The sequence below is a fragment of the Hesperophylax consimilis genome, chromosome 2 (genome assembly GCF_061612785.1).
Source record: "Hesperophylax consimilis isolate HC1 chromosome 2, BYU_Hcon_1.0, whole genome shotgun sequence".
NCBI lineage: Eukaryota > Metazoa > Arthropoda > Insecta > Trichoptera > Limnephilidae > Hesperophylax > Hesperophylax consimilis.
In genome coordinates this window covers 42950410-42964651 of record NC_142837.1, presented here as the reverse complement: position 1 = coordinate 42964651, position 14242 = coordinate 42950410, and the positions used below count along the sequence as shown (strand labels likewise).

The following is a 14242-nucleotide window of genomic DNA, read 5'->3' as shown; positions in this document are numbered from 1 at the left end:
AAGAAAGTTTTATGTGCTTCATTGGCCAAAAAACCGACGATGAACTCAAGAGACTTTTGAAGAATTTTTTAGAATTTTGAGAAAAGCTTGTGACTTATTTTTAAATGTACTTTTTTTTATTCATCCATCATTGTAAGCACCCGCTAAACTGGCAGAGCAGTTTTCAGCAGGTCAATTTGATAATATTAATTATAACCCTACAGCACACGTATAACGTGAAACCACAATATAGACAATAGATAGATATAGAATAATAACATTTGAAGTGACTACAATACAAAGGCATAAAATACAAAACAGATAGATATAATACATACAACATACTTATAGGAATATTTGCACTCAAAGGCACACAAATTAAACACACTCATAGGCATATTTATACAAAAGATTAAATGCATACAATCAGTTGATACTAACGTATTTAGAAACAATATCAATATACAAAATTGTTGAACTAATAAGCATTTTTTCGGCATTTTTTTAGTTGAGTGGTGCAATTTGATTCACTTGTTATATAAATTGGCATCTTATTAAATATAGTACGTACAAGATAAGTGAATGTTCGTTGCCCATATTTATTTGCAATTTTTGAATAGCCATAATAATAATAATAATAATTCAAAATCTGTTTCTGAAAAAATAAGAAAATACACAAATTTAGGAAATGAGATTAAAAGAATTTGGCATTCTCAAACTATAAAATATTACCATTTGTTATTTCGGCTACTGGCATTGTACATAGCTCTCTCATTCAAAATTTAGGCGTATTAGATTTGTCAAAGAATTTATATATAAAAATGCAAAAATCAGTCATTTTAAATACATGTAGGATTACGAAAGTGTCATGTGGTCATTTTAAATGAGGATCAGTAGGATTTATAGGTCCAGTTAGAAGTTCTACAGAGCCGAACCCTCTGGATTCGGTGAATTATTTTCCCATTTGATCTCTGGTGAGTTGACGTGTTGTTCTTGTATTTAATATGCTTATATAATGCACTTGCATAATGAGGATTGACTAGATGATCATTTGTGGAAAAGTGTGTGGAAGGGTTTAGTTTTTCCTGTGGGGAAGATTTAACCCGGACATAGTCGGAAAAAAATTTGATAACTTGTATAGCGCCGTTTTAATGAAAAATCACCTCAATGGAGCTGTACAATTTACGAAATCCTAATTTTATAATTAGATTCAGAAAAACATACATATTATTTACAAACAGATACAGAAAAACATACTTAGCCAGCTGGTTACTTCAGATAAATACGCTTTTATTTTAAGAATTTTAAGACTTTGCACGCAGAGGACACTGTAGTAAAAACACTGAACATTGATTTGCCATTTTACCCTACATTACTAATGATTAATGATATTACGTTTATTAGAATATTAGTGGCAAGAGTAGAGCATATATTTATTTTAAAAGACTGGAGACTTTAGGACTCTTTAGAACTAAAGAATTTTAATGAAATGACCATAAAAAAGTTACAAAGCTTACAAAAAACATTTACATTCAATTACTTACCTTCAATTTGACAAAATCTATTGCTGTGTGATCTACTTTTCTTTATATATGGATCCGACGATAGGTTTTGGCATACAATTTTAAGCCATAATATCCCTCGAACAGGTAATATATTAAATGACTCATATAATAATTTTATACTTTACAATAATTTTGCTTACCAAAGCATAGGAGTTCGGATTGTTTGAATGTAACGTATATTTGTCTTATTCGTAGAGTTCGGATTGTTTGAATGTAACCTATATTTGTCTTATTCGTAGAGTTCGGATTGTTTGAATGTAACCTATATTTGTCTTATTCGTAGAGTTCGGATTGTTTGAATGTAACCTATATTTGTCTTATTCGTAGAGTTCGGATTGTTTGAATGTAACGTGTATTTGTCTTATTCGTAGAGTTCGGATTGTTTGAATGTAACCTATATTTGTCTTATTCGTAGAGTTCGGATTGTTTGAATGTAACGTGTATTTGTCTTATTCGTAGAGTTCGGATTGTTTGAATGTAACCTATATTTGTCTTATTCGTAGAGTTCGGATTGTTTGAATGTATATTTGTCTGCACGAGTATCCCCAAGACGTTATTCCGTAACTGATAGTAGATTCCGCTAAAATGTGTGTTAGCTTTACTACCCGGCTTCGTACGTGATTTGGAATAAAAAAAATGCACTTAGAACTTACTTTATCAGGTGAAATTGATTATATTACAAACCGTGATCACGTGGATGTGACGTTTCTAGATGAAAACAGAGGAATTGACCTACAAATTGACCTTACAAAAATATTGGTGTAAATTTTGTGTACACCGTACGATTTTTTTGCTATGAAGTTATTATGTATTATTATTATTAGTACATAGTAATGTATTTATTCTTGTTTTCTATAAAATAGTTATGCACCAATATATTGCGGAGATAAATCGGCAGAAATTTGGTATGTCGGGGCTTAAGCAGTCGCTCTGTTGATTGGCGAGTTCTGATAGGCAGAAGTCCTCGCTTTCGGAGTATAAAAAAGTGCATGGGATCTCCCACGAATATAATTATTAGGCACATATACGTTAACCTCTTTCAATATAAGTGGATTAAGTGTAGTTCCAGAGATCAGTTTAAAATAATGTTTGCCTAAAAATAATAACGACGTGCTTCCGAGATGTCCAAATCTAGCATCCATGTTAAGAACAAGGACGCATACAGGAATGGATAGTACGCATTTCTAGGATATGGTTTTGTTCTGAAGGGGCCCAAAAATGAAGTACATACATATATACCTAGTATAGGTAAAACAAGTCGATATTTCAATCAATTAAAATATGTATGTATCAGACGTAGAAATAGTTAATAGTAATTAATTTCAGGAGACTAATTATTTGCTATCCTTTATGCTTTGCATAAAACCTTGTCTTATAAACATTAGTTTATCATTAAAAAAAATTGTAAAAATAGTGTTGAAATTATGGGAAACCGGGGGGTATAACTATCAACGGTTCACCAAAACTAAACGCAGAAAAACACATAAAGATATTACCCGGTCAGTGGCTGAGTTTGCATCGCGTTTGGGCCCATAAGTACTCCATCACAACAAAAGCATCATTTTCCGCTTACTGTGGTGGTAGTAGGAGATTTTCAAATATTGTCAGGTTATTCGTAACCCGGGAATGTGGGTCTTTCTTTAAAAAAAAATTGAAACACGGTATCATACTTCATCATAATCTACAGATCTGCCCTGATAATGGACACTGCAATGTTGTTGCCTTAAGAAGGAGGAAGCAACACGGCATAATCGCCCCAAAATTAATCGCGATAATACTTATATTTAGCATAAACGAGAACAATTATTAATTATTATTTTTTTGGTAAACTAATGTTTTTAAGACAAGATTTTTTTTATGCATAGCACAAAGGGTGTTATGCATAGTACAAAAATGTAACAAGCAGTAATTGTTGAATGAAACACTAGTATATATTGAATAATTTCGCGGGCAAGAGATAAGCCGCCATAGCTCAGTGGTCAGAGCTGTCGACCGGAAATCGAAGGGACACGGGTTCGAGTCCCGTTGGCGTCATGTATCATGTATCTTTTATCAGGAGATTTTTCAATGTGGATGAGTGTTTCAGGCGAATAATTATTGCTTGTAAAATAATTGAGGACAATTATCTTTGGCAAATGAACCGTGGTGAGGGGAAACCTTTGTGGAAGACAATAGCCTAAAAGGGTACAGTCACAGACAGTCTAGAGACGAGAGCTAAAGCCTAAACTGGTTAGGCACGGTTTCAACTTCTGCACGCAGAGGCGGCTCGTGACAATATCAAAATCAACCCTAAATAAAAAAAACATATTTGTACTATTTTTACTTTATTATCTATCTTTTTTATCTATTATCTTTCGTCTTACCCAGTAACTGGAGTCGATTACTCTACAAACCTCGCCAAATTCCGATCGGGTAGGACCGACATTTATTCTATATATTGACTGGAGATAGTTGATAGAATACATCGTCATATCGAGCCTATCTGCCGAGTTTCAGCTCGATCGGATGTCGTGAAGTGGAAGATTTGCATTCATTCATTACCGAAAACAAAACTGAAATTCAATTAGATGTATTTAAAAAATACCGTTTTTTAGGGAGCCACGATTTTTACTTTGGAAAAGAATAGAATTCTTGTAAATGTGTTGTATAAAATAAAATGTGTTTATTTGTTATCTGGTTTATGCCATAAATTTATTAACACGATAATGTTAATAAATTTCTTTTGCCTGCTCAGGCAAAGTCGATCGTAGGTTGGTCCGTTAAGCCGGGCGCGCGCGAAATATTGTTTTTACACGACTTCATACTTATGTCGTTAAGATTCCCACTTTGTTTTAGAAATTTGACAGGGCAAAATCAACCGCAGATCTGCCCAATACACTATAGTCGCGCGTCGCATATTTTCGTGCACGGCTGGTTCACTTACGTCGTTAAGATTCTGGCTTTATTTTATGGTGTTATGTAGAAGTGATACCCTGCTGCAGAATGAAAATTGTGAGTCAGCACAAATATCAATCTGAATATTATATTAAAAAAATATTGAAACGTTCTCGTAATACTAACTGCAAAAGATTTTCTTGTTATTTCCAGATGTCTAAATAAATTCGTAAAATAATCTTAAAACACAATGTCCCTAAAATTAACAACATGTTACCAAACTCAATAAAAAATTGTGAACAAATTTTCAGAATTGTGGAAAAATTTTTGCATGCTAAAATTAGGTGAAAAATAGTTTTGGACTGACCTTTTTTGTCTCTGATTTTCTCTATACTTTTTACTTTTGGACTGATCTATTTTTTTCTCTCATTTTCTCTTGACTTTGTACTTTTTTACTTTTGGAATGATCTATTTTTCTCTATACTTTTCTACTCTTTTCTGACAATTATTTTTTTATTTTTGTATTATTATTATTTTTTTATGTTATGTCCATGATTTAAAAAAAATAATGTTATATAATAGTATATGTACATCCTAATTATTTTTTAAATATATAAAGTAGATTGTTAATAAGAACTCGTTTTCAACTTTTCTAGCTGTTTAATTTCATATATATTTCTTTGTAGTTATTCATTAAAAAAAATTAAGCATTAATAATCTTAATGTGGTTTTCTGCGTTTAGTTTTGATGTAGCTGTCTAATACCGGTTATCAAGAACAACGAGTTTATGCACGTAAACTGCTGGGTATAAGGTAAGAACAGCGAAAGGGTTTAGGAAAATTTTGAGAGAGCCGGTATAAATAAGGACGATTCTGAAATGAAGACGATACTCGGGCAGACTCGGACAATTCCAAACCTATCTGCTGCACCTGCCAGCAATAAAAGGATATCATAGCTTTAAGTAGATACATTCCTATTCTATTACAATAATAACTGTGCGTTCCGGTTGGTATTTAAAAAACATTTCATTCACTGGCTAAACGCATCGCCACATGAATCTATTTAAACTCCAGTGAGCTGTTTAAAGTGCCTACCAGTTTCCATAACATACAAAAGAGTAAAGGAGATTGTTGCTCCATTGTTTACGTTATAATTTAATTTTGTATGTTTTATTTGGAATGACCTCACTGCGTTGAATCGGCGCGGATTCGCGGGATACATCCGGCAATTCGCTCTAGAAACGATAGAAACGTATAAATATGTTAGTATTTCGGCAGAAAGCATGTTTAAAACTTCATAGACTGATTTATTTCGTTGAAGCAACCAACTAGACTTTAAACCAGAGGTTCCCAAACTTTTTTGCCCCGTAAACCATGACGGCCGGCATAGTCCAGTGGTAACGCATTGGACTGCCATTCCGAAGGTCGCGGGTTCGAACCCGGCGTGCGCAAATAAATTTTATTTGATTAATTTGTGTTATTTCACAATTAATTAATTAAAATAATATATAGTATATTTGCGGCACGTTCCAGAGTGGAAGATACTACCAGTATCGCCCTGGTGTAAGACCACCATTCAGAATTGAAACGTTGCTCCAAATGGCTTTAGCCGTGTTTAGTGACTAGATCTGAATGGCCAGGTACTTCCCCACCTTCCTCTTTCCCTTCCCCACTTACCTTCAGCCTCACAACATCCCCCAATTGGGGATGCCATAGTCTCACTGGCTCCAGACGGGAGCAGTTGGGACTCTTGTGAGGTATTCACTATAAAAAAAAATTTAAAAAAAATAAAAAACTTGCCAAAAATTTTTTTCCGTAGACCCCCTGCCTGCCGAATATTGAATTTTCCTAAAACTATTAACGTCCCATGTGATAATCATTTATTTTTTTCGTAAAAAGATTCCCCTCCCTTGCCTGTCCAACAACCGGATGGCGGCACAGTTCCTCTGTCTTTACACTGTGCAGACAGGGGCGCCCTTGTGAGGTATTACACCAAATGAAAATGAAACAGGATAAGCAACGGGAATTTCTTTGTGTAACTGGCCCTACAGAACTGCCCCTTAAGTTCTTTGTTAATGATTATTCCGGTCAGTTCTTCTTATCACATGATACCGATTCTTCAACGTTCCATTTCCATAGTCAAAATGTCCTCAAACTTAGTTTTGAAGTCTGTGTGAAGTGCATTTAAATGTTGAACGACATTATTCCCCTCGACGTTTTTCAAAAACAAGTCGGAGAACTAGGAAAATTCGCGGTGGAAAATTAGCAATGTTTTGCTTGAATATATTAATTCTGACGAGAAAAGGAACGTAGACTTTATTTATATACCTCAATTAACAACTTAATATTTATATACCTCAATTAACAACTTTAAGGTAAATGGGGATCCGCTCGTATGTACCCCCATTTGAATCTCGTGGACCCCCAAATTTTTTTCTCTCTGACATAGACCCTCAGCAAGCTAATATCGACCCCAGGGGGTCTATATAGACCACTTTGGGAACCTCTGCTTTAAACATTAACCCTTTACACAGCGTTCATCCGTCCCCACCTAGAACACTGCACACCGATCTGGACTCCTTTTTACCAAGCTCACATTGAAAGAATCGAAAGAATTCAAAAAAAAATTTTTAAACACATTAATTATAAACAAAACTTACATTTCTTAAATTACACCGATACCATTAAATACCACAACTTCAACTCCCTTCACACACGACGTTTGATTTTTGACCAAATCTTATTATAAATTCTTAACAATGGTCTCGACTCACCAAAGCTAACCAATTTAATAAATATTCATATTCCAACAAGATCAACACGGCAATCCCATTTGTTTCATTTACCTACATATAGAACTAACTTTAGAAAAAATTCACCCATTCCACGTATATGTGCCCAATATAATACTAAATTTCAATACATAGACATTTTTAGCAATACACTTCACAAATATCGATTAGAAGTAACTCGTACGATCGAAAATTAATACAATAGTATGGAATGTATCCAGAGCATCTCCTATCCTCATCCTTAATTCCTATTCCTCCCCTCCTCACCGTTCTCGGGTTTTTTCGGGTCGGATGTGTGTTCAGGTCTTATTGGCAGGCCGGTTAAGGGAGACCCTTTGACCTCTATAGCTGGTCTCTCTCGACCCACCGCCTTGCACCGCATCGGGAGGGACATGCATCCGTCACTCCTGGACAACTGACCCCTAGATTCCTACAAACCGTTCACATATTTTTCCTCCCCAGAACTTCCTCTTCTTCTTTTCCATAAAAAAGATCCCCCACACAGCATGCCCAAAGATGTCATCAAATTTTTACATTATAAAGAAGTACAAATCTAATATAACATGAGATTTTCAAAAAATATCAAAAGTATTATAATGATTTATTTTTGGGGTATTATGCCGTGTTTCACTAACTCTTTGTTTAGCCAAGGTTTCGGACGCAATTACAGTGTCCATCGTAAGGGCAGATGTGTAGTTAACATCATCAAGGCAAATGTGTCATATGATGTGATGATGGAGACTGTAATGCCGTCCAAAACGATGGCAAAATAAGAAGTTAGCACAACACGGCATAATACCACAAAAATAAATCACTATAAGCACGATTTTTTTTTTAAATTGTGAAATAAAAAAAACTTACAATTGTTCCCGATTATTTTTAAAATTGATATGAAGCCATGACACAAAATACACATAAAGATCTATTTAAATAGGTTGTTTTTTTTACAAAAAATATTTCTAAGATTCGCAAATTATCTACTCCACTGCCGACAGCAATGCGCCATGTTGTTGCGGTCAAAGCACAAAACTGGTATTCGGAAAGAAAAAAGGTCGGCCTGTGGTACAAAAAGCTTACCCATCTCCGAGAAAGCACGGGCTATAAATTAGGCATCAACATGGTTGCCTTAGACAGCGGATAGACGTTTGACAGAAAAGGTCACCGGTAAAACCATTTTTGCGGACAAGGTCTAAGAAACCAGAAAAAAATGTCTGATTCCTAACTAGAGATCACAAAGTAAATACGTAGATAGGAGAAAAGTAAGGCAGCATAGCTTGGAAAGTTGTATTCGTAACTATTTTGTAATTATTATTTAATAATGAAACACATTAGTTAACGTGAATTTTGACCAATTACGAGAGATGGGAAGGCTGATGAGAATGCCTGTTGTATGCTGATGATGCGGTGCTGATTGCTAACAGTATGGAAGATCTAGTCTCTCGTGTCTAGGATGAACGAAGTATGTATGAAGAATGAGTTAATGATGAATGTAAGTCTAAAGTAATGGAAAGAGAGAGTGCGAAAACAGTGTGCAATATAGTTGTGAGTGAGGAATACTTGGAGCAGGTGGATGAGTTCGTGTTTTAGGAAGTATGTTTACGAGAGATGGGAAGGCTGACAAGAGAAATTGAAAGAAGTTTAAATGAAGATAACTCAATTAATGGAGGACTCAACGCGGTTGGCGCTAACAAAAAAAACTGTCCAAAGAAGGGAAGCTAGCAGTCCACAATTTAATGCTGCAACCTACTCTGATGTATGGCAGTGACCCACTGAACTGGCAGAGCAAGGATGAACATAGATTTAATGCTGTAGGAATACCCGGAGGCTTATGTGTGGTAAAATCGTGAATGATGGTGAGAAACGTGGAGATCCGAGTGCAAGGCTGATATAAGCGTAATGACTAAGATTGAGAAAGAGAGCTTAAATGGTTTAGGCATGTAGAGAGAATGAACGAAGAAAGGAGTGTAGGGTGAATATATAACGCAAATGTGAATGTTAGAAGAATTCGGGGATGCCCGAGGAAGACATGGCACGATAACTTCTGTACGTTCTACATCATCACGTTCATTAATTAAATGCATTGTACATATAGTTTTGTATCAGTGATCGACGAACCGGTGGATGCAATCTGTTAGCCATAAGTTGATAATAGTTTGTCTAGTCTATAGTTAGTAATAAAATAGATCATCGTATAAATATATTATATATTTGTACAGCGCTCTCGAGATGATTTTGCACTAAAACGGCGCTATAAAAATCATCCAAATATTAATACAGGGTTTTCCAATAAGAGGTGTTATTTTGAATAGCCCGCTATTTCGGTAGATGTTACTTTTGAAGCTGTAATTTTTTGACATTTGTGGCTTCGTCAAGAAGCAAAATTGTCGCATCTGGGACTCGGAAAGCCCAAGAGTTATTGTTGAAAAGCCTCTCTATCCTCAGCGTGTGACTGTTTGGTACGGTTTATGGTCCGGCGGAGTCATTGGACAGTTATGGTGGATGGATTGCGCTATCGAGAGATGATTAATGATTTTTTATGGCCGGAATTGGATGGTTTTAATCTGGACTACTTTCAACAAGACGGCGCTACGTGCCACACAAGCAACGAAACCATTGATCTTTTACGATTAAATATCAAAATAACACCTCTTATTGGAAAACCCTGTATTATTAAAAATAAACATAGAGAGTATCACTTAGTGTTATTGCTTCTGTTAGTTGTGTTGTATTTATGGTTCCTGTATGTACATGTGCATATTTAATGATTTTAAGGGGGTGACAGATTGCGCTATAATTTCAAAGCGTTTTATATAACTCCATATTGCTCGCTATACAATCCCATACAGACCTGTCACACCTAAAAAGATGATTTGTTATAAGTGCGGACGTGGCGACGATATGCGCAGTGATCTGCTAGCTAGGCTATGTTTGAAAATGTGAGAACAATTTATGGAGCGCCGTAATTAGGCGGCTGTCATCCGTTAAAGTGACAGATCCCATACAAATAAATGATATTCCGCGGCAGTTCCCCAATTGATCTGACCCCCTCTCCTGAGTAAGATTATAGCTTAGTGTGTCACCCCAACATATATTACGTATATGCCACGCCCAAGTTGTGCACACATAATATGGCGTTATTTGTGTAAGGCTTTAATGTACATATATTATTAAGCCCCCGTGTTCCGATTTTCTATCGATTATATTTCTCTTTAACACTTTAAGTTTTTTAAAGCCGAAACGGTAATTATATGAAATTCCCTGGATAGAAAAAATCGCTAAAATCATTAAAATCAATTCTGTTATTTAATATATTGTGGATATGTAAATCTTTAAATGCAACTAAACCATTTGTCGAGAGATGTTTTCTCATTATTATTTTATTTTTTACTATCCGTTTTCCAATAACACCACAAAGTATTATACTTAATAGAAAATCCCTACTAGCAAAACAAGTACTCTTACAACAAAAAAATTAAGACCACCTGAAAGCCCTGAATGGGACTTTTATAAAAATCTAGGAGGATATTGCAAAAATGTATTCACAAACAATATCAATAAAACCTGACGAATTCCTTCAATGCAGCCGCTTGCAATAAAGAAACCCGCGGGCAGGAAACAGGTACCTACCGATGAACCTTAACAATAGACTCTAAGGGAAGATCCTGAATATCAATTGATCCCTCGCCCTTCGTTCAAATCGAGATAAAAAAACTGGAGCTAAACAAATAAATACCTTCTGTTGAACCTGTTTCCATTGTCACGATATGGCCTAGGGCCAGCATTGCTAATGGTGCCCTTAGGCTGAGAGCGGTCACTTCCATTATTTGTAAGGGTGCAAACAAATAATTCATCTTAAGAGGAAGCCACAAGACAAAAATGTGTATATTCCTGATATACCTTATATTGCAGGTAATAGGCATTAAAGCGTTTGACAAACGGAGTCTAGAAACGTTCGATTTCAAGCACAAAACTGGTTTTTATTTGTTTTGTAAATATTTTTTGTAAGAAAGCAAAAAAAATTATCAATGAAACTGTCACAGATTAGATTAATGCTAAATCAATACTTTGATTAATCTTTATAAAGAATTGGTGTACATTATGAATAAATATAACTAACTAACTAACTAACTAACCATCACGCCGTTTCCCCGCAGGGTAGGCAGAGAGGACGGACCGCCAAACAACTCGGTCTTGGCACACACTTCTTGCCTCATTCACATTCATACATCGTCATGAATAAATATGCTTTAGATTAATTGAAGGTTTTCCTACCATTTCGCTTGAGTAGAATACAAATAAATAAATAAATTACTCAGTAAAAAATATAAATGTACTGAAATTATTTTTTTTCAATATAAATGTATTAACGCATATAGGAAACAACTTTTAAAAATACTGTATTATAGCTAAGATTATCTGTGACAGTTTCACTTGATCAATTTTTTTGCTTTGTTATAAAATTATTTACAAAATAAATAAAAACCAGTTTTGTGCTTGAAATCGAACGTTTCTAGACTCCGTTTGTCAAGCGATTTTAATGCCTATTACCTAAGATATAAGGTATACCAAGAAAATACACATTTTTGGCGTGTAGCTTCCTCTTAAGATTTATTCAATTATAAAAAATCCACCTAATTATCATTTATTTTTTTAAATACAAACGGCTCGACATGTGCCTTTAATAAAAATATAAAGTTAAAAAGTATAAATTATAGAGTAAAAAGTATGAAGTAAGGCATACAGTATGAAGTAAGGTATAAAGTATAAAGGTTAAAGTATAAAGTAAAAAGTATGAAGTATGGTAAAAAGTAAGGTATAAAGCATAAAGGTTAAACTATAAATCATAAAAAATGTAAGTACAAAAGGCAAGAAAAAAAATAATATTAATAATGACGTATTAATGAATAATTGTAAGAATTATTTGCCAGCGATGCCAATCTGTATAAACCATAAATAACCAAAATAATTATCAAATTACAGGTGACTTAAATAGCGTTGCTATCTATTTATGGTCAAAATAACCACTTATTTTATATGGTTCAAGAAATCACAAGAAAAAACAAATAATTATAAATCAATTATCTGTTAAATGAAAACTATATCAAGTAACAATGTAAATGTCACACCAATCAATTAATAAATAAAAACAGCTAAAATGTCTGGATCAATGAATAACAACAAATACAAAATACTTATGAAAATTGTCATGACAAACAACTATAGTTTGCATATGTATGTAGCCATTTAGAATTTGTGTCGACTGTGTGGTCTCCATTTTTTTTCAAATTCAAGAGATCAGCTAACCAAGAGAGAAAATACTCGATGAAACACTTTTTGTAAAACAAAGGGTAAAGGCGACATACTCGTAATACGTTCCTTGGCGAGGAATGATATAGATGTAACTGGTTTCCTCAGTGAGGTACACAAAATAAACTAAACATACACAAAAAGACTAATTGTACGTTAAAATTGTGCATTTATTTAATAATCCCGTAAGTTGGCTGTTTCGATTATTTCTAAATACAAAGTATTGTCGATACTCTTTTAAAATGACGAGCGTTATCTTTGTGTAAAAAAATCTTGCAGAAATCGGCAAAACGTTATCGCAACCTTCAGTTTGATTCAAATACATAATCTTATCTCGACTTTACCGGCTGCACGCTCAACTAATCTAGATTCTAGATTGTGGCACATTTCTGAGTTTATGGCACCTAACTTTAAGAGATAATTTAAACCAAAATATATACTGAGAGTTTCTTTAACTTCCCTACCTACGAATCATAGAAACTTGATTAACAATATATTATAATAATAAGTTTTATTTTTTTTAAACTATATCGACTATTTAAGTATTGTACATACAAAATATGATATTAAATATACGTATAGTAAATTGCATTTCTTAGTCCTCATCACTAGGGTGACCTGTTCTGAGGCGAACTAAAATTATTGATTTTTTAAAGTTTTTTCATTAATCTCGTCCAGTCAGATTTTTATTCTTATTTGTAATCATTCAAATTTTCTATTCGCTTTATATCAGGGGGAGGATATTGTGGAGTTTCGTAGCAAAATAAATATAATTTCTTTGTCCGAATGTGGTTTTATGACCTGGAATATTTTTAATGACATTGGGATTTGACCTTGTTTGAAGAATACGCGGTATTGTAGAGGATTCAGTATTTTCGAATAGTTTCAATAGTATATTTTTAGCATATATTTGTTACATCAAAAGTATTGAAAATTTCAGTCAAAGGCGTTTTTATGGGTTCTTTCAGTGAGGTCTTTATGATTCCTTTTTGAATTGTGTTTAGGTTTCGAATATACTTAGATACAGCAGATCCCCATCCTATAATTCCATATTCAATGTGAGAATGCGATAAAGCGTAATAGATTTTTACATGTCCTTTTTATTTACCACATTTCTCAGATTTTTAAAGAAATATGTAATGTTTCCGTATTTTTATTTTAAGTATTTTATTATCTTTCTTTTTTTAGAGTAATAGAGATAATGAAACCTCATTGGGATCTCCCATGATGAAGATTATGGATAAGTAGTTAAACTTCAGTAGTATGGATTATATGAAGTATTAGAGATATATTAATTAGTGTATGAAGTGTATGGTATAAAGTATTGGAGATATTTTAAATAGTGTATGAAGTATTAGAGATATATTAAATATTGTATGAAGTATTAGAGATATATTAAATAGTGTATGAAGTGTATGGTATAAAGTATTGGAGATATTTTAAATAATGTATGAAGTATTATAGATATATTAAATATTGTATGAAGTATTGGAGATATTTTAAATCGTGTATGAAGTATTAGAGATATATTAAATATTGTATGAAGTATTAGAGATATATTAAATAGTGTATGAAGTATATTGTGTGAAGTATTAGAGAAATATTAAATAGTATATGAAGTGTATTGTATGAAGTATTAGAGATATATTAAATAGTGTATGAAGTGTATTGTACGAAGTATTAGAGATTTATTAAATAGTGTTTTTATGAAATATTAAAAAGAATA

The 14242-nt window shown here is 33.6% G+C and overlaps 1 protein-coding gene across 1 annotated transcript in view; it reads right to left on the bottom strand.

The window, feature by feature from the left end:
- The window catches only part of Chsy (Chondroitin sulfate synthase), a 179657-nt gene that overhangs the window by 81633 nt on the left and 83782 nt on the right, over nt 1–14242 (bottom strand). The window lies entirely within an intron of this gene.